The sequence below is a fragment of the Hyla sarda genome, chromosome 5 (assembly GCF_029499605.1).
Source record: "Hyla sarda isolate aHylSar1 chromosome 5, aHylSar1.hap1, whole genome shotgun sequence".
Taxonomy (NCBI): Eukaryota; Metazoa; Chordata; class Amphibia; order Anura; family Hylidae; genus Hyla; species Hyla sarda.
In genome coordinates this window covers 371,704,815-371,726,318 of record NC_079193.1, presented here as the reverse complement: position 1 = coordinate 371,726,318, position 21,504 = coordinate 371,704,815, and the positions used below count along the sequence as shown (strand labels likewise).

Below are 21,504 nucleotides of genomic sequence, written 5' to 3'. Positions count from 1 at the left end.
AAATACCTCTCCATCAGTGCCAGATACTACAATGCAACAAAAAAAAATATGTTATCAACCTGCAGTGTTGGGTTTTGTGTGGCCCCAGTCATCAGGACATAGATATGTTTGTATATCAGCATGTCAGTGTGTGGCTGGCATTGTTATGGTGGTACTGTGGCTGGCATTGTTATGGTGGTACTGTGGCTGGCATTGTTATGGTGGTACTTTGGCTGGCATTGTTATGGTGGTACTGTGGCTGGCATTGTTATGGTGGTACTGTGGTTGGCATTGTTATGGGGGTACTGTGGCTGGCATTGTTATGGTGGTACTGTGGCTGGCATTGTTATGGTGGTACTGTGGCTGGCATTGTTATGGTGGTACTTTGGCTGGCATTGTTATGGTGGTACTGTGGCTGGCATTGTTATGGTAGTACTGTGGCTGGCATTGTTATGGTGGTACTGTGGCTGGCATTGTTCTGGTGGTACTTTGGCTGGCATTGTTATGGTGGTACTGTGGCTGGCATTGTTATGGTGGTATTGTGGTTGGCATTGTTATGGTAGTATTGTGGCTGGCATTGTTATGGCGGTACTGTGGCTTTCATTGTTACGGCGGTACTGTGGCTGGCATTGTTATGGTGGTACTGTGGCTGGCATTGTTACGGTAGTACTGTGGCTGGCATTGTTACGGCGGTACTGTGGCTGGCATTTTTATGGTAGTACTGTGACTGGCATTGTTATGGTGGCAATGTGGCTGGCATTTTTATGGTGGCACTGTGGCTGGCATTTTTATGGTAGTACTGTGACTGGCATTGTTATGGTAGCACTGTGGCTGGCATTTTTATGGTGGCACTGTGGCTGGCATTTTTATGGTAGTACTGTGACTGGCATTGTTATGGCGGTACTGTGGCTGGCATTGTTATGGTGGTACTGTGGCTGGCATTGTTATGGTGGCACTGTGGCTGGCATTTTTATGGTAGTACTGTGACTGGCATTGTTATGGTGGCACTGTGGCTGGCATTTTTATGGTGGCACTGTGGCTGACATTTTTATGGTAGTACTGTGGCTGGCATTGTTATGGTGGTACTGTGGTTGCCATTTTTATGGTGGCACTGTGGCTGGCATTTTTATGGTGGTACTGTGGCTGGCATTGTTATGGTGGTACTGTGGCTGGCATTGTTATGGTGGTACTGTGGCTGGCATTGTTATGGTGGTACTGTGGCTGGCATTTTTATGGTGGTACTGTGACTGGCATTGTTATGGTGGTACTGTGGCTGCCATTTTTATGGTGGCACTGTGGCTGGCATTTTTATGGTGGTACTGTGGCTGGCATTGTTATGGTGGTACTGTGGCTGGCATTGTTATGGTGGTGCTGTGGCTGGCATTGTTATGGTGGCGCTGTGGCTGGCATTGTTACGGTGGTGCTGTGGCTGGCATTGTTACGGTAGTACTGTGGCTGGCATTGTTACGGTGGTACTGTGGCTGGCATTGTTATTGCGCTACTGTGGCTGGCATTGTTATGGTGGTACTGTGGCTGGCATTGTTATGGGGGTACTGTGGCTGGCATTGTTATGGTGGTACTGTGGCTGGCATTGTTATGGTGGTACTGTGGCTGGCATTGTTATGGGGGTACTGTGGCTGGCATTGTTATGGGGGTACTGTGGCTGGCATTGTTATGGTGGTACTGTGGCTGGCATTGTTATGGGGGTACTGTGGCTGGCATTGTTATGGTGGCACTGTGGCTGGCATTTTTATGGTAGTACTGTGACTGGCATTGTTATGGTAGCACTGTGGCTGGCATTTTTATGGTGGCACTGTGGCTGGCATTTTTATGGTAGTACTGTGACTGGCATTGTTATGGCGGTACTGTGGCTGGCATTGTTATGGTGGTACTGTGGCTGGCATTGTTATGGTGGCACTGTGGCTGGCATTTTTATGGTAGTACTGTGACTGGCATTGTTATGGTGGCACTGTGGCTGGCATTTTTATGGTGGCACTGTGGCTGACATTTTTATGGTAGTACTGTGGCTGGCATTGTTATGGTGGTACTGTGGTTGCCATTTTTATGGTGGCACTGTGGCTGGCATTTTTATGGTGGTACTGTGGCTGGCATTGTTATGGTGGTACTGTGGCTGGCATTGTTATGGTGGTACTGTGGCTGGCATTGTTATGGTGGTACTGTGGCTGGCATTTTTATGGTGGTACTGTGACTGGCATTGTTATGGTGGTACTGTGGCTGCCATTTTTATGGTGGCACTGTGGCTGGCATTTTTATGGTGGTACTGTGGCTGGCATTGTTATGGTGGTACTGTGGCTGGCATTGTTATGGTGGTGCTGTGGCTGGCATTGTTATGGTGGCGCTGTGGCTGGCATTGTTACGGTGGTGCTGTGGCTGGCATTGTTACGGTAGTACTGTGGCTGGCATTGTTATGGTGGTACTGTGGCTGGCATTGTTATGGGGGTACTGTGGCTGGCATTGTTATGGTGGTACTGTGGCTGGCATTGTTATGGTGGTGCTGTGGCTGGCATTGTTATGGTGGCGCTGTGGCTGGCATTGTTACGGTGGTGCTGTGGCTGGCATTGTTACGGTAGTACTGTGGCTGGCATTGTTACGGTGGTACTGTGGCTGGCATTGTTATTGCGCTACTGTGGCTGGCATTGTTATGGTGGTACTGTGGCTGGCATTGTTATGGGGGTACTGTGGCTGGCATTGTTATGGTGGTACTGTGGCTGGCATTGTTATGGTGGTACTGTGGCTGGCATTGTTATGGGGGTACTGTGGCTGGCATTGTTATGGGGGTACTGTGGCTGGCATTGTTATGGTGGTACTGTGGCTGGCATTGTTATGGGGGTACTGTGGCTGGCATTGTTATGGTGGCACTGTGGCTGGCATTTTTATGGTGGCACTGTGGCTGGCATTTTTATGGTAGTACTGTGGCTGGCATTGTTATGGTGGTATTGTGGCTGGCATTGTTATGGTGGTACTGTGGCTGGCATTGTTATGGTGGTACTGTGGCTGGCATTCATGGGATTATAATTTGGATGGGACTTGGAAGGGGCGCTGATAATAATACTGCCATACTGTTGCTGAAAACAAAGCTCTACACACAGACCAACATTACTCCCATACAGTGATTACAGTTATGTCGATGACTCTCAGGTGACGTCTTCTCTGATCGTGGGATTCGTGTTTGTTGTCTTCCCTATTAGGCCTGATGACTTTTTCTGCTCACAATTTGTCTCCACTGAATCTGTCAGACAATTATCTTTTTATAAATACCCCAGCCATAGTGCCCCAAATAGTGATAATGCCCTCTTTTGTGACCCACACAGTATAAGTGCCCTTAATAGTACCCTACACTGTAATTCAATCTGTAATTGTACCCCTACATAGTAAATACCCCCAATAGTGCCCCCACTTTGTAATTAGACCCTTAATGGTACCCCAACATAGTAAGTACCCCCAATAGTGCCCATACACAGTAGTTATCCCCCAGTACAGTGACCCCCCAACCTACGATGGCCCCGACATACGATCATTTCAGCATACGATCACTCTCAGAGGCCATCGCATGTTGAAGGCAGCATCAATATACGATGCCTTTGTATGTCGGGGCCATCGCATAAACGGCTATCCGGCAGCTCAGACTGCTTCAGCTGCCACCGGATAGCCGTTTACGGTGCCCCCTGTGGTCCGCTGACGATCACTTACCTGTCCTCGGGTCTCCGGCGCGTTCTCTTCGGGATCCCCTGCATCGTCGGCGCTCTCCATTGTCGTCATCATGTCGCTGCGCACGCTGTCCATTCATCCAATAGGAGCGGCGTGCGTAATGACGTGATGGCGGTGACGGAGAGCGCGGATGCCGGGGAAGCAGAGGCCTTGCTGGAGCGTCAGGGACACCCCGGGGACGCGGCGACAGTGATGGACGGCGACATCCAGGGCAGCGATGACGAACGGTGACGGTCCTGAGCGGCGGGGACACGTGAGAATAACCTCCAATACCAGTGGTCTTCAACCTGCGGACCACCAGATGTTGGAAAACTACAACTCCCAGCATGTCCGGACAGCCGTTGGCTGTCCGGGCATGCTGGGTGTTGTAGTTTTGCCACATCTGGTGTTCCGCAGGTTGTAGACCACTGTCCTATACTTTACATTGCACGGATCCCTCAACATATGATGGTTTCAACAAACGATGGTCCATCTGGAACGGATTACCATCGTATGTTGAGGGACCACTGTATTTCCTCTCACAGTAGTTAACCCCTACTATTGCCCCCAAACAGTGTTCAGTCCCCCATTAGTGCCATCACACTGGTGTAGACCTCATTAGTGGCCTGCAAACAGTAGTTTGTCCCTTAAAGGGGTACTCCAGAGAAAAAAGATATTATCTCCGAGCCAAAGGATAAGCAGACCCTCTGACCTAAAAATATCAAGAAAATACATGTACCATTGACGTTCTGACATTTACCAGTTTGGACAAGAAGATATAAAGAGATGGAGATGGCGGCAACAAATGAGGGACCCCCCCAACCCGCCCCCCCTTTCTCCACGGCGTCACCGCAATCATTCCACCACCGATCCAAGAAAACTTCCACAAACCGGCTGAGTCAGCTTCCTGCTCCAGGCCTCACTTGTGCTTATTCACTTGGAAGAGAATTTACATCACTAGCTAATACATTAGGAGAATCTCGCTGACTGCGCGCGGCAGGCTGAAAGCTTCTTAACCCCTAAATGACCAAGCCGATCTGCGTCTCATTGCCCAAACAGTTTCCATCATTTGTTTATTTTTTATTTTTAGCCTTGTGGCATTCTACGAGCCATATAGCCCCACAAGGTTTTATTTTTCATTTTTATTTTTTTTACTGGGCAAGTTGTACATTTTAATGCCTCCATTTAGAGGTTAGAATAGCTTATTGATAAATTTTTTTTTTTTTTTTTTTTTTTTTTTAAAGGTGGCAGGGGGTGGGTTGTCTGGGGGTGGGCTTGGGGGAGGAGGGGGGTAATGAAACAAAGGTTGTATTTGTTAAAGGGTTACTCCACTCCCCAGCGTCCGGAACATTGAGTTTCAAAAAGCTGTGTTTGGCTTCCGTGTTCACGCCCGCCCCCTTGTGGCGCCACGGCCTGCCCCCTCAATGAAAGTCTATGGGAAGGGGGCACAATGGCCGTCACGCCCCCTCCAATAGACTTGCATTGAGGGGGCGGGACGTGACATCACATGACGGGACGTGACGTCACAAGGGGGCGGGTGTGAACACGGAAGCCTGCACACAGCGTTCAGAACTCAATGTTCCGGTGCTGGGTAGAGGAGTAACCCTTTAAAGAGGTTGTCCAGAAAAAACTAACTCATAAAAAGCTGTTTGCCGGTGGGGGGGGAGGGGGGGGGGGGTGTCCAACTACTGGGACCCCCTGCTATCACTGGAATGGGACTCTGGCACTCAGCGGTCGACTATAGTTTTCACTGGAAAACCCCTTTCCGGTAAAAAACTTTTTTTTTTTTAAATCAACTGGTGCCAGAAAGTTAAACAGATTTGTAAATTACTTCTATTAATAAATCTAAATCCTTCCAGTACTTATTAGCTGCTGAATACTACAGTGGAAATTCTTTTCCCTTTGAAACACAGAGCTCTCTGCTGACATCATGAGCACAGTGCTCTCTGCTGACATCTCTGTCCATTTTAGGAACTGGCCAGAGTAAAAGGAAATCCCCATAGCAAACATATGCTGCTCTGGACAGTTCCTGAAATGGACAGAGATGTCAGCAGAGAGCACTGTACTCGTGATGTCAGCAGAGAGCTCTGTGATTCAAAAAGAAAAGAATTTCCGCTGTAGTATTCAGCAGCTAATAAGTACAGAAAGGATTAAGATTTTTTAATAGAAGTAATTTACAAATCTGTTTAACTTTCTGAAGCCAGTTGATTTAAAAAAAAAAAAGTTTTTCACCGGAGTACCCCTTTAACCCCTTAAGGACGCAGGACGTAAATGTACGTCCTGGTGAGGTGGTACTTAACGCACCAGGACGTACATTTACGTCCTAAGCATAACCGCGGGCATCGGAGCGATGCCCGTGTCATGCGCGGCTGATCCCGGCTGCTGATCGCAGCCAGGGACCCGCCGGCAATGGCCGACGCCCGCGATCTCGCGGGCGTCTGCCATTAACCCCTCAGGTGCCGGGATCAATACAGATCCCGGCATCTGCGGGAGTTCGCGATTAAAATGAACGATCGGATCGCCCGCAGCGCTGCTGCGGGGATCCGATCATTCATAACGCCGCACGGAGGTCCCCTCACCTTCCTCCGTGCGGCTCCCGGCGTCTCCTGCTCTGGTCTGTGATCGAGCAGACCAGAGCAGGAGATGACCGATAATACTGATCTGTTCTATGTCCTATACATAGAACAGATCAGTATTAGCAATCATGGTATTGCTATGAATAGTCCCCTATGGGGACTATTCAAGTGTAAAAAAAAATGTAAAAAAATGTAAAAGTAAAAGTAAAAAAAAAGTGAAAAATCCCCTCCCCCTATAAAAAAGTAAAACGTCCGTTTTTTCCTATTTTACCCCCAAAAAGCGTAAAAAACATTTTTTATAGACATATTTGGTATCGCCGCGTGCGTAAATGTCCGAACTATTAAAATAAAATGTTAATGATCCCGTACGGTGAACGGCGTGAACGAAAAAATTTTTAAAAAGTCCAAAATTCCTACTTTTTTAATACATTTTATTAAAAAAAAAATTATAAAAAATGTATTAAAAGTTTTTTATATACAAATGTAGTATCAAAAAAAAGTACAGATCATGGCGCATAAAATGAGCCCCCATACCGCCGCTTATACGGAAAAATAAAAAAGTTATAGGTCATCAAAATAAAGGGATTATAAACGTACTAATTTGGTTAAAAAGTTTGTGATTTTTTTTAAGCGCAACAATAATATAAAAGTATATAATAATGGGTATCATTTTAATCGTATTGACCCTCAGAATAAAGAACACATGTCATTTTTACCAGAAATTGTACGGCGTGAAAACAAAACCTTCCAAAATTAGCAAAATTGCGTTTTTCGTTTTAATTTCCCCACAAAAATAGTGTTTTTTGGTTGCGCCATACATTTTATGATATAATGAGTGATGTCATTACAAAGGACAACTGGTCGCGCAAAAAATAAGCCCTCATACTAGTCTGTGGATGAAAATATAAAAGAGTTATGATTTTTAGAAGGCGAGGAGGAAAAAATGAAAACGTAAAAATTAAATTGTCTGAGTCCTTAAGGCCAAAATGGGCTGAGTCCTTAAGGGGTTAAAGGGGTACTCCACTGACCCAGGGTTCGGAACATTTAGTTCTGAATACTGGGTGTGAGTTGCAGGGGTAGTGATGTCATGGCCCTCGTGACATCAGGCCAGGCCCCCTCAATGCAAGTCTATGGGAGGGGGCGTGGCAGCCGCCACGCCCTCTCTCCCATAGACTTGCATTAATGGGGTGTGGCCTGATGTCATAAGGGGCGTGGCTGTGATGTCACGACCCCGCAGCCCGCACCAAGCGTTCAGTACTAAATTTTCCTAACCCTGAGGCAGTGGAGTACCCCTTTAAGCAGGACAGGATGGTTCCTCCCAAGAGACAGACACTCTTTACAACCTCTCTGCCCTCTGACCAAGAAAAAGGGGGTCCCTATAAAGTCCCCCACCTCTTTTGTAATTCTCCAATAGGGTTTTTATAAAGCACAACCCCTTTATTTAAAAAAAATAAAAAAAATAAATACTAAATAAAAATAAAAAAACTAACTCCTCCAATGTGGAATAGAAATGTTCTCAGCCGAATCTCTAGACTACGATGTGGTAATTTATAAATGGTGATAGAGACTCCCCTGAGCATCTCTCATATTAAATCATATTACGTATCCCAGTCCTGGGAGATTCAGGCGGTATTAATTACAATACTAATAAATGTTCCTTCTCTTCCCTCGTCTCACATCCTCCACCTGGGGAAAAGGAAACTCAGACAACTCAAAATGATGTATGCAGAAAAGAGAACAACATATCCAGACTGAGAAGGATGAATCCATGAACCTAAACATTAACATATTATAGTAGTTATATTCTTGTATATAGAAGCAGTATTATAGTAGTTATATTCTTGTATATAGGAGCAGTATTATAGTAGTTATATTCTTGTATATAGGAGGCAGTATTATAGTAGTTATATTCTTGTATATAGGAGGCAGTAGTATAGTAGTTATATTCTTGTATATAGGAGCAGTATTATAGTAGTTATATTCTTGTATATAGGAGCAGTATTATAGTAGTTATATTCTTGTATATAGGAGCAGTATTATAGTAGTTATATTCTTGTATATAGGAGCAGTATTATAGTAGTTATATTCTTGTATATAGGAGCAGTATTATAGTAGTTATATTCTTGTATATAGAAGCAGTATTATAGTAGTTATATTCTTGTATATAGGAGCATTATTATAGTAGTTATATTCTTGTATATATGAGCAGTATTATAGTAGTTATATTCTTGTATATAGGAGCAGTATTATAGTAGTTATATTCTTGTATATAGGAGGCAGTATTATAGTAGTTATATTCTTGTATATAGGAGCAGTATTAAAGTAGTTATATTCTTGTATATAGGAGCAGTATTATAGTAGTTATATTCTTGTATATAGAAGCAGTATTATAGTAGTTATATTCTTGTATATAGGAGCATTATTATAGTAGTTATATTCTTGTATATATGAGCAGTATTATAGTAGTTATATTCTTGTATATAGGAGCAGTATTATAGTAGATATATTCTTGTATATATGAGCAGTATTATAGTAGTTATATTCTTGTATATAGGAGCAGTATTATAGTAGATATATTCTTGTATATATGAGCAGTATTATAGTATATTCCTGTATATAGGAGCAGTATTATAGTAGTTATATTCTTGTATATAGGAGCAGTATTATAGTAGATATATTCTTGTATATATGAGCAGTATTATAGTAGTTATATTCTTGTATATAGGAGGCAGTATTATAGTAGTTATATTCTTGTATATAGGAGGCAGTATTATAGTAGTTATATTCTTGTATATAGGAGGCAGTATTATAGTAGTTATATTCTTGTATATAGGAGCAGTATTATAGTAGTTATATTCTTGTATATAGGAGGCAGTATTATAGCAGTTATATTCTTGTATATATGAGCAGTATTATAGTAGTTATATTCTTGTACATAGGGGCAGGATTCTGATAGTTTTCATCTATTCATGCTAAAATAGCCCCTCTTCATGAAACTACCTCCATATAAATGTATATAGTATATATTTGCCTTGAAGTCTATTGTCTTATCGGTCATGTTCTATGTCCAGTCCTAATGCGTCAGTGCAAAAGGTATAAATCTGTTACAATGTTCTTTGTGCATTATGATGCTTGTGGACATTGCTACTACTTTATAGCACACCACATGGACAGGCATGGTATTGAAATTAAATTCATTAATATATTTCTTTAAAAAAAAAAAATGTGAAGTACAGTCCCGACATAGAGATAAAGTTCCAAGTTGTGAACCTTTTTATAGATTTGGGGGTCCACTGCTATGGGGGTCCACTGCTATGCAATGACTTTTATGCTGTGATTAAGAACACTCTAATTCAAAAGAAAATATTTCCTTTTTCTATCTCTGAAGTCTAAAAAATTATGTTTGTTCAAGAAAAAAGAAAGTTTTCTGGTTCAATAAATAATGCTCGAAATTTTGGAGCCCCAAATTGGCAACCCTTAATATGGGGGAGGTGCGTCATTGACAAGCACAGTCAGGTCTGATAGCCTTTTTACACAGACTTCTGTAGGCCGCTACACACATTTTGCATTAGAGCCGTTATCTTCACCCTACACCTTTCAGTAGGTTCCCTTCACTTTTATCCAAATCCCTCCGTGACCTCTGTACCTGGGGAAAAAATAGTGCAACATAGGCTAATATTATAGAATTATGTAAAGGTTCTTGTGTATACCTTGTGCTTACCTGTGTTAGCTGATGTGGCAGGCATGGTTTTTTAGCCATCTTGACTCCAGTAACTAGTAGCCTTAACTGCCGAGACTCTTTTTTTTCTGGTGAATTTCCCAAATTGCTGTAAAAATTATGCATGTTTACTGCAATCTCTTCACTTGCAGTAAATAGCACCATGTGTGAACATAGCCTCAGGGCTGTGTATAACTACTATATATACCGATCCCATAGAGATAGCAGCAACAGTATGCAGGCAGAGCTGGAAGAGAGGTGTATAACTACTATGTATCCTGATCCCATAGAGATAGTAGCAACAGTATACAGATAGAGCTGGAAGAGAGGTGTATGTCTACTATATATACTGATCCCATCGAGATAGCAACAGCAGTATACAGATAGAGCTGGAGGGAAGGTGTATAACTACTATATATCCTGATCCCATAGAGATAGCAACAGTAGTATACAGATAGAGCTGAAGGGGAGGTGTATAACTACTATATTTCCTGATCCCATAGAGATAGCAGCAACAGTATACAGCTAGAACTAGAAGGGAGGAGTATATCTACTATATATCCTTATCTCTTATACACAGCAGCAGTATACAAATAGAGCTGGAGGAAGATGTATAACTACTACATATATATATATGTGGTAGCCCTTGGGGGTGTATGGAAGTGGTGGTATGGTATCGGTAACCCTATAGTTCGTGACGCCAGGCTGAGGGCTGGTATGCTGAGGTAATGCTTCCCAGTAACGATAGGTGCATGAAATGACTGAAGGTCCACAAGGAGATTGAACTTGAACAACTTTACATAAATACTTGCGATACATCCAAAGCACAGTAACAGTCTCATGCAAACAGTCCTTATATCGCTCAGTGACTGACAGTTGTTGCGGACCTTGCTATTTAGAAAGTCTCTGAATTTAGGGTAGATATTTGCAGATCCGTCGGGTATTATTAGGTCCGGTGATGCTGCAGAGTGTCTGGGGATTGATCCACTCTTTATTCTGAATGACTCAGCCGTTGCCGAAAGGCTCGGGCCTAACTCACTGCATTAGCTGCGGTACAGGTCCTTCTCGTTTGACAGCCCAGGAACAAGAGAGAGAAAAGATGGCCGCCGCTCCCTTATATGGGCAGGGGGCGGGGTGAATCCGATTGGTCCGAACGTCTGTCATTCACCATTACACAGAGTAATGGGATTGCATACGTCACAGAGCCTCCAAAGGTCCTTAAGTTGAATACCATAGAGTTTACCTAGTCACGTGACCCGCAGGTCCTGCAACGCTATGAAACAGGTAATTAACTATTTATTTACATATATATTACTATATTTACATCAACCTTGCATAAATTACTGAACTATTAGTTGGAATAGAGGCGACAAGGGGTAGGCTACACAACAGGGATCCCTACGTCCTAGGGACTCTGGCTATGGGGACCCACACATACATAGGTACCGTATAAGATGCGGTACCGGGACACCACATATATATATATATATATATATATATATATATATATATATATATATATATATGTGTGTGTGTATATATATATATATATATATATATATATATATATATGCTGATCCCATAGAGATAGCTGTAACAGTATACAGATAGTGCTGGGGGAGTTGTATAACTAATATACATCCTGATCCCATTGAAATAGCAGCAGCAGTATACAGATAGAGCTGGAGGGGAGGTGTATAACTACTACACACCAGGATCCCATAGAGATTACAGCAGCATTAGACAAATAGAGTTTGAGGGGAGGTGTATAACTACAATACATCCTGATATCATAGAGATAGCAGCAACAGTATACAGATAGAGCTGGAGGGGAGGTATATAACTACTAAATATCCTGATCCCATAGAGAGAGCAGCATTATACAGCTAGAGCTGGAGGGGAGGTATATAACTACTAAATATCCTGATCCCATAGAGATAGCAGCAGCAGTATACAGCTAGAGCTGGAGGGGAGGTATATAATTACTAAATATCCTGATCCCATAGAGATAGCAGCAGCAGTATACAGCTAAAGCTGGAGGGGAGGTATATAACTACTAAATATCCTGATCCCATAGAGATAGCAGCAGCAGTATACAGCTAAAGCTGGAGGGGAGGTATATAATTACTAAATATCCTGATCCCATAGAGATAGCAGCAGCAGTATACAGCTAGAGCTGGAGGTATATAACTATTAAATATCCTGATCCCACAGAGATAGCAGCAGCAGTATACAGCTAAAGCTGGAGGGGAGGTATATACCAACCATATATCCTGATCCTATAGAGATAGCAGCAGTTTACAGATATACCTGGAGGGTAGGGGTTTAACCTAAATTACCCAGAGTGTGTATTTGATTAAAATAATGACTGAAATCCTTTGTTCCTATACATAGGATGCCAGACTGACATTTTATGATGTTTTCCTAATAGGGCATTCTGGGCATTTCAATGGCTCCTGGTCCCTGCTGCTTTCCACTTCCTGTAACATGATTTCCTGCAGAAAACCCCTGCTTGACCAATCAGGGACAGGGCCGGGTCACTGCTGCAGCTGGTGATTGGCTGTATAAGCATTTCCTGCAAGAAGGAGTAGGGAGCAGCTGTGATCAGCAAGGATCAGGCAGCTTCAGGGGATCGAGGCAGAGGAGTATGACCTTCAGTGACCTTCAGAATGTCCAGAATATTCCTTTAAGTATCCTGACTACTCATTTGATGCCGTATTTGCTCGTCTGCTGTTGATCACCGGCAGATCACTCGCTCAGCTGGAGATTCACTTTTCCACAATTATGGTTTACGATCCAAAACAAATGCAGATAAAATCCTGAAAAAAGCAGAAGAACATCTGGAAAATGGACGGGAACATTAGACTACGAGATGGTATGAGCAGTGGAAGGTACACGGGGGCTGGACGGGCGCTGAGTCACTCGTGTGATAGCGGGGTGTGATGAGGGCAGATGTTGTTACCCTAGGGGCAGATGGCATTAACCCCTTGTATTCGTGACGCCAGGGCATGGTTTAGCCTAAAACCACCCAAAAGGTATACCGCTGGATCCTGGGCTAGGCACAGGGGCAAAAATGACTCAGACACCAAGTTACGGACAACGCTAGCTTTACTGAGGGTAGACAGTTGGTATACAGTCTATACAATTCAGCCAGGGCCCAAGAAGGTGACCAGTGATGCAGAGACCTTAAGGGCCTGCTGGGACTTTTGGTAGGACTGGAAAATTGAATGCAGACCACGCTGACTTGACAGATGACAGGGACTGACGACTCATAAAGCTGTGACTTTATCTTACTTGACTTGATGGTGGCTGCAGGACTGGACTTTGAGGTCTCCAATGACTCTGGACACACACACTAGACCTCAGCTTACCGTATATACTCGAGTATAAGCCGACCCGAATATAAGCCGAGGCCCCTAATTTCACCCCAAAAACCCAGGAAAAGTTATTGACTCAACTATTCAACTATAAGCCTAGGGTGGGAAATACATCATCCCCCCTGTCATTAACACCCCCGTCATCATCACCGCCTGTCAATCCCTTTCAATGGTCTTCAACCTGCGGACCTCCAGATGTTGCAAAACTACAACTCCAAGCATGCCTGGACAGCCAACGGCTGTCCGGGCATGCTGGGAGTTGTAGTTTTGCAACATCTGGAGGTCCACAGGTTGAAGACCACTGAGAAGGGATTGACAGGCGGAGAGTTCACTCGTGTATAAGCCGAGGGGGGCATTTTCAGCATAAAAAATCGAGCTGAAAAACTCGGCTTATACTCGAGTATATACGGTAGCTGAAGAGCAGAGCGCAAAGAGCTCAAAGCTATCTCCACCCAGGACTAGCAGGGAGCCCATAGGTCACTCTTGGGGTCACCTGGTCACTGGTACCTCCTGGGTAACATTCACATGAGATAATTCTTAAAGATACAACACATTTTATAATACAATACACTGCAGAACATATGTCCAGGGTCAAAACAGGTGCAAGGGGCCCTGGGGACACTGAAGGAGGCTGCCCGACAGGACAGCAAGGTTACGGGGCAACATCTCCCCTACTGGGCAACCACAACTGCTTTATTGTTCAGACTATGTAATGAGTGCAGGAGCCGGATGGAGGGTGACACTCAGCGCTCTGTGCAGAAGGGCTTCAATACAATTTCCTAAGTATGTTCATGCAGCGAGAGCAGCCATAGGAAACGATATCATCTATCCAACTCATTCATTGGACCCTTATACTGTATCACCTCTAGGACCCCCGCTTACCACTTACTCCATCACTGCAGCCACATAGGTGGATGTTGTGTGACCCTCTTCAATGAAGTCTATGGGTCATCTTAAAATGTTCATCCCTGTACTCACCTGTCCAGCATCACTTTGTCTTGTTGGAAAATAACCACATAAAATAGAGAGAATCGGAGGTGTAGATTGTAGCTTCTGGGCCCCAATGCAAAATCTGAAACAGGGCCCCATATGCCAATTATAATACTAGTCTCTTATGGGGCAGATGTGCTTTGGGGCCCCCTTAGGTACCAGGGCCTGGTGCGACTGCTACCTCTGCTACCTCTATGTCCCTGGAGAGAATGTAGGGACATGTAGACATCGAAAGGATGGTTCCCCCCCACCACAGATACTCATCGATGGAGGTCTGACCACTGGGGTCCAGAGAAGGAGGACAAAGTTGTGCATGGCTAGAGCTCTAATCATTCTTTTTAAACTTGTAAATTTTTGCAGCCCCCTAGAGGTTAAATGTAGTATTGGCTGTTAACCTTTCATACCAGGGACAATTGCCCCCATTCTTGGGACTGGCGGTGGTCCCAGCAGTATGACCCCCCCCCCCCCCCCCCCCCAAACCGGTTAGCTTTTTATCCTTTATACTATAGATAGGGGATTGCAACTTGAGATGGGAATATCCCATTGACCCCTAAAGGACCTTAAACGTAAATGTATGTGCTGGTGCCTTGGTACTTAACCCCTTAAGGACCGGAGGTTTTTCCGTTTTTGCATTTTCGTTTTTTGCTCCTTGCCTTTAAAAAATCATAACTCTTTCAAATTTACACCTAAAAATCCATATGATGGCTTATTTTTTGCGCCACCAATTCTACTTTGTAATGACGTCAGTCATTTTGCCCAAAAATCTATGGTGAAGCGGGAAAAAAAATCATTGTGCGACAAAATTGAAAAAAAAAACGCTGTTTTGTAACTTTTGGGGGCTTCCGTTTCTACGTAGTACATTTTTCGGTAAAAATGACACCTGATATGTATTCTGTAGGTCCATACGATTAAAATGATACCCTACTTATATAGGTTTGATTTTGTCGGACTTCTGGAAAAAATCATAACTACATGCAGGAAAATTAATACGTTTAAAATTGTCATCTTCTGACCCCTATAACTTTTTTATTTTTCCGTGTATGGGGCGGTATGAGGGCTCATTTTTTGCGCCGTGATCTGAAGTTTTTAACGGTACCATTTTTGCATTGATAGGACTTATTGATCACTTTTTATTCATTTTTAAATGATATAAAAAGTGACCAAAAATGCACTATTTTGGACTTTGGAATTTTTTGGCGCGCACGCCATTGACCGAGCGGTTTAATTAATGATATATTTTTATAATTCGGACATTTCCGCACGCGGTGATACCACATATGTTTATTTTTATTTTTATTTACACTGTGTTTTTTTTTTTATTGGAAAAGGGGGGTGATTCAAACTTTTAATAGGGGAGGAGTTAAATGATCTTTATTCACTTTTTTTTTTCACTTTTTTTTTGCAGTGTTATAGGTCCCATAGGGACCTATAACACTGCACACACTGATCTTCTATGTTGATCACTGGTTTCTCATAAGAAACCAGTGATCAACGATTCTGCCGCATGACTGCTCATGCCTGGATCTCAGGCACTGAGCAGTCATTCGGCGATCGGACAGCGAGGAGGCAGGAAGGGGCCCTCCCGCTGTCCTGTCAGCTGTTCGGGATGCCGCGATTTCACCGCGGCTATCCCGAACAGCCCACTGAGCTAGCCGGGATGCTTTCGGTTTCACTTTAGACGCGGCGTTCAACTTTGAACGCCGCGTCTAAAGGGTTAATAGCGCGCGGCACAGCGATCAATGCCGCGCGCTATTAGCCACGGGTCCCGGCCGTTGTTAGAGGCCGGGCCCGACCCGCTATGACGCGGGGCCACGCCGTGGCCCCGCGTTATAGATCGGGAGTGGACACATGACGTTCCAGTACGTCATGTGTCCTTAAGGGGTTAAAGGGGTACTCCGGTGGGGGGGGGGGGGGGGGAATTAAATCAACTGGTGCCAAAAAGATATTCAGATTTTTAAATGACTTCTATTTAAAAATCTTAACCCTTTCAGTACTTATCAGCTGCTGTGTGCTCCAGAGGAAGTTGTGTATTTCTTTCCAGTCTGACCACAGTGCTCTTTGCTGACACCTCTGTCCATGTCAGGAACTGTCCAAATCCCCATTGGAAACCTATCCTACTCCAGACAGTTCCTGACATGGACAAAGGTGTCAGCAGAGAGCACTGTGGTCAGACTGGAAAGAACAACACAACTTCCTGTGGAGCATACAGCAGCTGATAAGTACTGGAAGTGTTAAGATTTTTTTAATAGAAGTAATCTACAAATCTGTTTAACTTTCTTGCACCAGTTGATTTGACAAAAAAAATTGTTTTCCACCACAGTACCCCTTTAACGCACAAGGGTGTACATTCTTTCTACCAAGCCACTTCATGGACTGTGATTGATGGCTGCCATTAACCCCTAAATGTGATCACATCACTAGAGCCTCAAGAACTGTCATTCTACCCAATCAGCACCCCCCAGCAACATATATGTGGGGGTCCAATCGGTCTTCATGCTCACACTAGGTCCCCTCACGTGCTTCGTGCGGGTCCATGGGTTTCCTTTGGCAACAGAATGTGAACAGAAAATCCCTGGCACTCACCAAACCTGCTGAAGAAGTTCAAAGTTTATTTCACATTGTCAGATGTCAGGCGATAGCCGAAACGCGTAGTGTTTCGGATCTGACAATGTGAAATAAACTTTGAACTTCTTCAGCAGGTTTGGTGAGTGCCAGGCTTTTCTGTTTTCATTTTCTGAACTCAATCCACTACAAGCACCACCACCGACGGCAGTGCCGACCAATCGACATACCAGTTTTCGGCAACAGAATATTCTTATCTATTGTTAGCAAACTAATGACTGCATATAAAAGTGAGTGCAAACAAATGAATAATATTAATAAATATATTTTTAAAATATTAAAATAATTAAATTAAATAATATAACAATATATCTTTTTTTTAAATATAAAAATAATTAAAAATAAAATATAAAATTAATAAAAAATGTAATCTCCCCTATTTTCCCATTTGTAAATATAAAATAATTAAATAATTAAGAACACATATTTGGTATCACCCCATGTGGAAATGCACAAGCTACTTAAATATAATGATCCCGTCCAGAAGTCCAGAATTGCTGATTTTTGGTCACATTATATAAAAATAAATAAAATAAAATAAAAGCCCCATCTAAAAAAAAATTAACCCATACTTACTTATCTATTTATTTATCTATCTATTATTTTATTTTTTTATTTATAAACTCTTTCCTCCCCCTTATGTTTTTCCCTCTTTCACCCGCTCCCCCCCCCCTTTTTTTTTTTTGTGGGATGAATTAGGAATGCATAAAGTACTTGTGTGACCAGGTATGTCGTTTTGGTTTATGTTTTGTATAAATGTTATGTACTTTGAAATTTTAAAATAAAAGGTTTAAAAAATAAATGATACTGGTGCAGATTACGGTACAAAAACATAAGCTTTATACAGTCATGTATAGCGAAAAATTAAATAGTTATAGGGATCAGAATAGGGCAATTTTATAAGTCAAAACTCATTTTGTTTTGACTTAAAAAAAATAAAAAAAAAATAGTACAAAAATAATACAAAAGCTACAGTATGTAAAGGATATGGTATTCATATGCCAACTCTTTAATGGGGTAATCCAGGATTAAAAGAAATAATAATTTCTTTAAAAAAAAAAACAGCACCACCCCTGTCCTCAGGTTGGGTGTGGTATTGCAGCTCAGTTCCATTGAAGTGAATGGAGCCAAGTTGTAATACCACACACCACTTGCGGCCAGTTGTGGTGCTATTTTTTAGAAGAAATTAGCTCTATTCCTGGATCATCACTTTAATAAACACTTTCCACTAAGATCAAAGGGGCTTTCACTCAGCTTTCCCTGGTTCAGGAAAAGATCATCGAAGAAGAAAAAAAAAAGTTCCAACAGCTTGACGGGTTTCGTGGTTGACCACTTCATCATCAGGCTTTTGATTAAACGTCAAGCTGTTGTATGGTCCATATGTTCCATCCTATTTTTCTACGGATAATGGTGGGCATGCACCTTCCTATGTAGAAAACATAAGCTATGCCAGTGTGTCAAATGACAAACTCAGCTCTGCTACATCTGCATACCTTAAAGGGTTACTCCGGTGGAATATTTTTTATTTATTTTTTTAAATCAACTGGTGCCAAAAAGTTAAACTGATTTGTCAATTACTTCTATTAAAAAATCTCTTCTCCTTCCAGTACTTATAAGCTGCTGAATACTACAGAGGAAATTATTTTCTTTTTTTGGAACACAGTGCTCTCTGCTGACATCACGAGCACAGTGCTCTCTGCTGACATCTCTGTCCTTTTTAGGAACTGTCCAGAGCAGCCTATGTTTTCTATGGGGATTTTCTCCTACTCTGGACAGTTCTTAAAATGGACAGAGATGTCAGCAGAGAGCATTGTGGTCATGATGTCAGCAGAGAGCACTGTGTTCCAAAAAGAAAATAATTTATTCTGTAGCATTTAGCAGCTAATAAGTACTGGAAGGATTAAGATTTTTTAATAGAAGTAATTTACATATCTGTTTAACTTTCTGGCACCAGTTGATAAAAAAAAAAAAAAGGTTTTCCACCGGAGTACCCCTTTAAAGAATGGGTTTGATCATCTAATCTAGTGTTTCTCAACCAGGGTGTCCCCAGCTGTTGCAAAACTACAACTCCCAGCATGCCCGGACAGCCGTTGGCTGTCCGGGCATGCTGGCAGTTGTAGTTTTGCAACAGCTGGAGGCACCATGGTTGGGAAACATTGAGTTACAGGCTTACTGTAGGGTTTCATTCAAATGGTCCTTTGCATTGTATCTGTATATCTATATTTAAATTGTGCCACAAGACACGCTCGGCTCTGCTTCACCCACAAAGTCGGCACTGCCGCATGTGTAGCTTCAGAATAACAATGCCTCCTTTGTAGTCTGTAACAATACTCTAGGTAATTGCGTTCACAATGAAGTGAACCGATAAGCAAATAGCTATGATTTGATACGCCGTTCCCGCTGTGCGGAGTAACCATGCAGGAAGGTGCGATTTGTGAATATAACCCCGGGGTGTATCACAAGGTATCTAAACATTGTTTCGTGGATCAGCGGGTGAGAGTTGCAATGGGTATAATCTCCTGTCGATTTGTTTCTATTTCGGAAGAATAACCCGCTATTTCCTCCTGCGGAGCGTTCAGGCTTCTGTAATTGTCCGCGCTTTGGTTTATTCGGGGAAAGTTTTAGTTAAAGGGCCTAAAATAAAACTTTAAGGGTTAAACGTTGGTGACCTGTTACCATCCATGGAATGCAAACCCTGCGTATACATTAAAACAAACAAATCGGAAGGAGTTGCGCAATTGCTGATAAATTAGCTCACAGAGCATTGTCTAGACTGGATACAATTGTATCACTTCTCAGCTGAGGGCAGGACGAGCTATATACAATTTATCAGTCTGGGGTCCAGGTTGTTTAGCTCACAGAGCATTGTCTAGACTGGATACAATTGTCTCCACTTCTCAGCTGAGAGCAGGACTAGCTATATACAATGTATCAGTCTGGGGTCCAGGATGTTTAGCTCACAGAGCATTGTCTAGACTGGATACAATTGTATATACTTCTCAGCTGAGAGCAGGACTAGCTATGTACAATGTATCAGTCTGGAGTCCAGGATGTTTAGCTCACAGAGCATTGTCTAGACTGGGTACAATTGTATCACTTCTCAGCTGAGAGCAGGACTAGTTATGTACAATGTATCAGTCTGGGGTCCAGGATGTTTAGCTCACAGAGCATTGTCTAGACTGGATACAATTATATCACTTCTCAGCTGAGAGCAGGACGAGCTATATACAATTTATCAGTCTGGGGTCCAGGATGTTTAGCTCACAGAGTATTGTCTAGACTGGATACAATTGTATCACTTCTCAGCTGAGAGCAGAACGAGCTATATACAATTTATCAGTCTGGGGTCCAGGTTGTTTAGCTCACAGAGCATTGTCTAGACTGGATACAATTGTATCACTTCTCAGCTGAGAGCAATGAAATATTCAGTGTCTGTTCTGAGATTAGTTTTTTCTTCTTCTTTTTTTTTTTGCTGCTAAAAATGTATTTGCGACAGAAATGCTAATCCTGTGTAATTTCTAAACCCGTCTGCTCCATTGCTGGGATTTGTTTGACAGTCTGGTAATGAATAATCCGGCTCTTATTGTCACTTTCGTAGTCTTTGCTTTTGTTCATTTACAAGTGAGAAAATTTACAAAATTATAGATTCCGTTTACTTGTCACATGGAAAGAATTTAGCAAATTGGATAATTTATTAGCAATGACTTTTCGCTTTATTCTAGAGGCAAATGCTCAATTTTATAATCACTGAAAAATGTGAAAAATCTCACAATAGAAATAATCTTTTTTATTGGTGTTGTATTTACTTTTAATTTTCTGAATGAAATGTTGCTTTTTATGCAAAGAGAAAACATTTCTTCCCATTTACAGTAGTTATGACATCCTTTTTTTTTTTATACTCGTTTTATTGAAGTTTGAATAAAATCCAATACAGTGGTCCCTCAACATACGATGGTAATCCGTTCCAAATGGACCATCGTTTGTTGAAACCATCGTATGTTGAGGGATCCGTGCAATGTAAAGTATAGGACAGTGGTTTACAACCTGTGGACCTCCAGATGTTACAAAACTACAACACCCAGCATGCCCGGACAGCCGACGGCAAAGGAGTGGGGACGGTATGAGGGCTCATATAGTTGGCGTTGTGATCTGAAGCTGTCCGCAGTACCATTGTCGTTTTGATCGAGTTTGAGATCGCTGTTTATTCATATTTACGGTATAAAAAGGGGTCAAAATACGCTATTTTGGACTGTGAAATTTATTTATTCAAGTAATATTATTATTTATTTATGTATTTTATTCATTGATTGAATTATTTAATTTTTTTTTTAATACGCGTACGCCATAGACGGAGTGCCCCAAATGACGATATATTTTTTATACTACGGACATGTACGGCGATACCACACATGAGTAGGTTTGTTGTTATATACAGTATTTTGTGTATTGTTATTATTATTAATTTATTAAATTTTTTTTTTTTTTAATTATTATTATTTCTTTTTTTTATTATCATAATTATTATTATTATTAT

At 42.2% G+C, this 21,504-nt stretch overlaps 1 protein-coding gene across 2 annotated transcripts in view; it reads left to right on the top strand.

Moving 5' to 3' along the window:
* Positions 1-21,504, top strand: part of FAM135B (family with sequence similarity 135 member B) — a 174,501-nt gene that overhangs the window by 36,989 nt on the left and 116,008 nt on the right. Inside the window, exon 1 of one of the 2 annotated variants that reach the window (XM_056522810.1) lies at positions 12,743-12,872. The exons of the other annotated variant lie outside the window; for it this stretch is intronic. The gene's annotated coding sequence lies outside the window, so the exon portion shown is untranslated. Of the gene's footprint in view, positions 1-12,742; positions 12,873-21,504 lie in introns of those variants that run through there. 2 annotated transcript variants of the gene reach the window in all.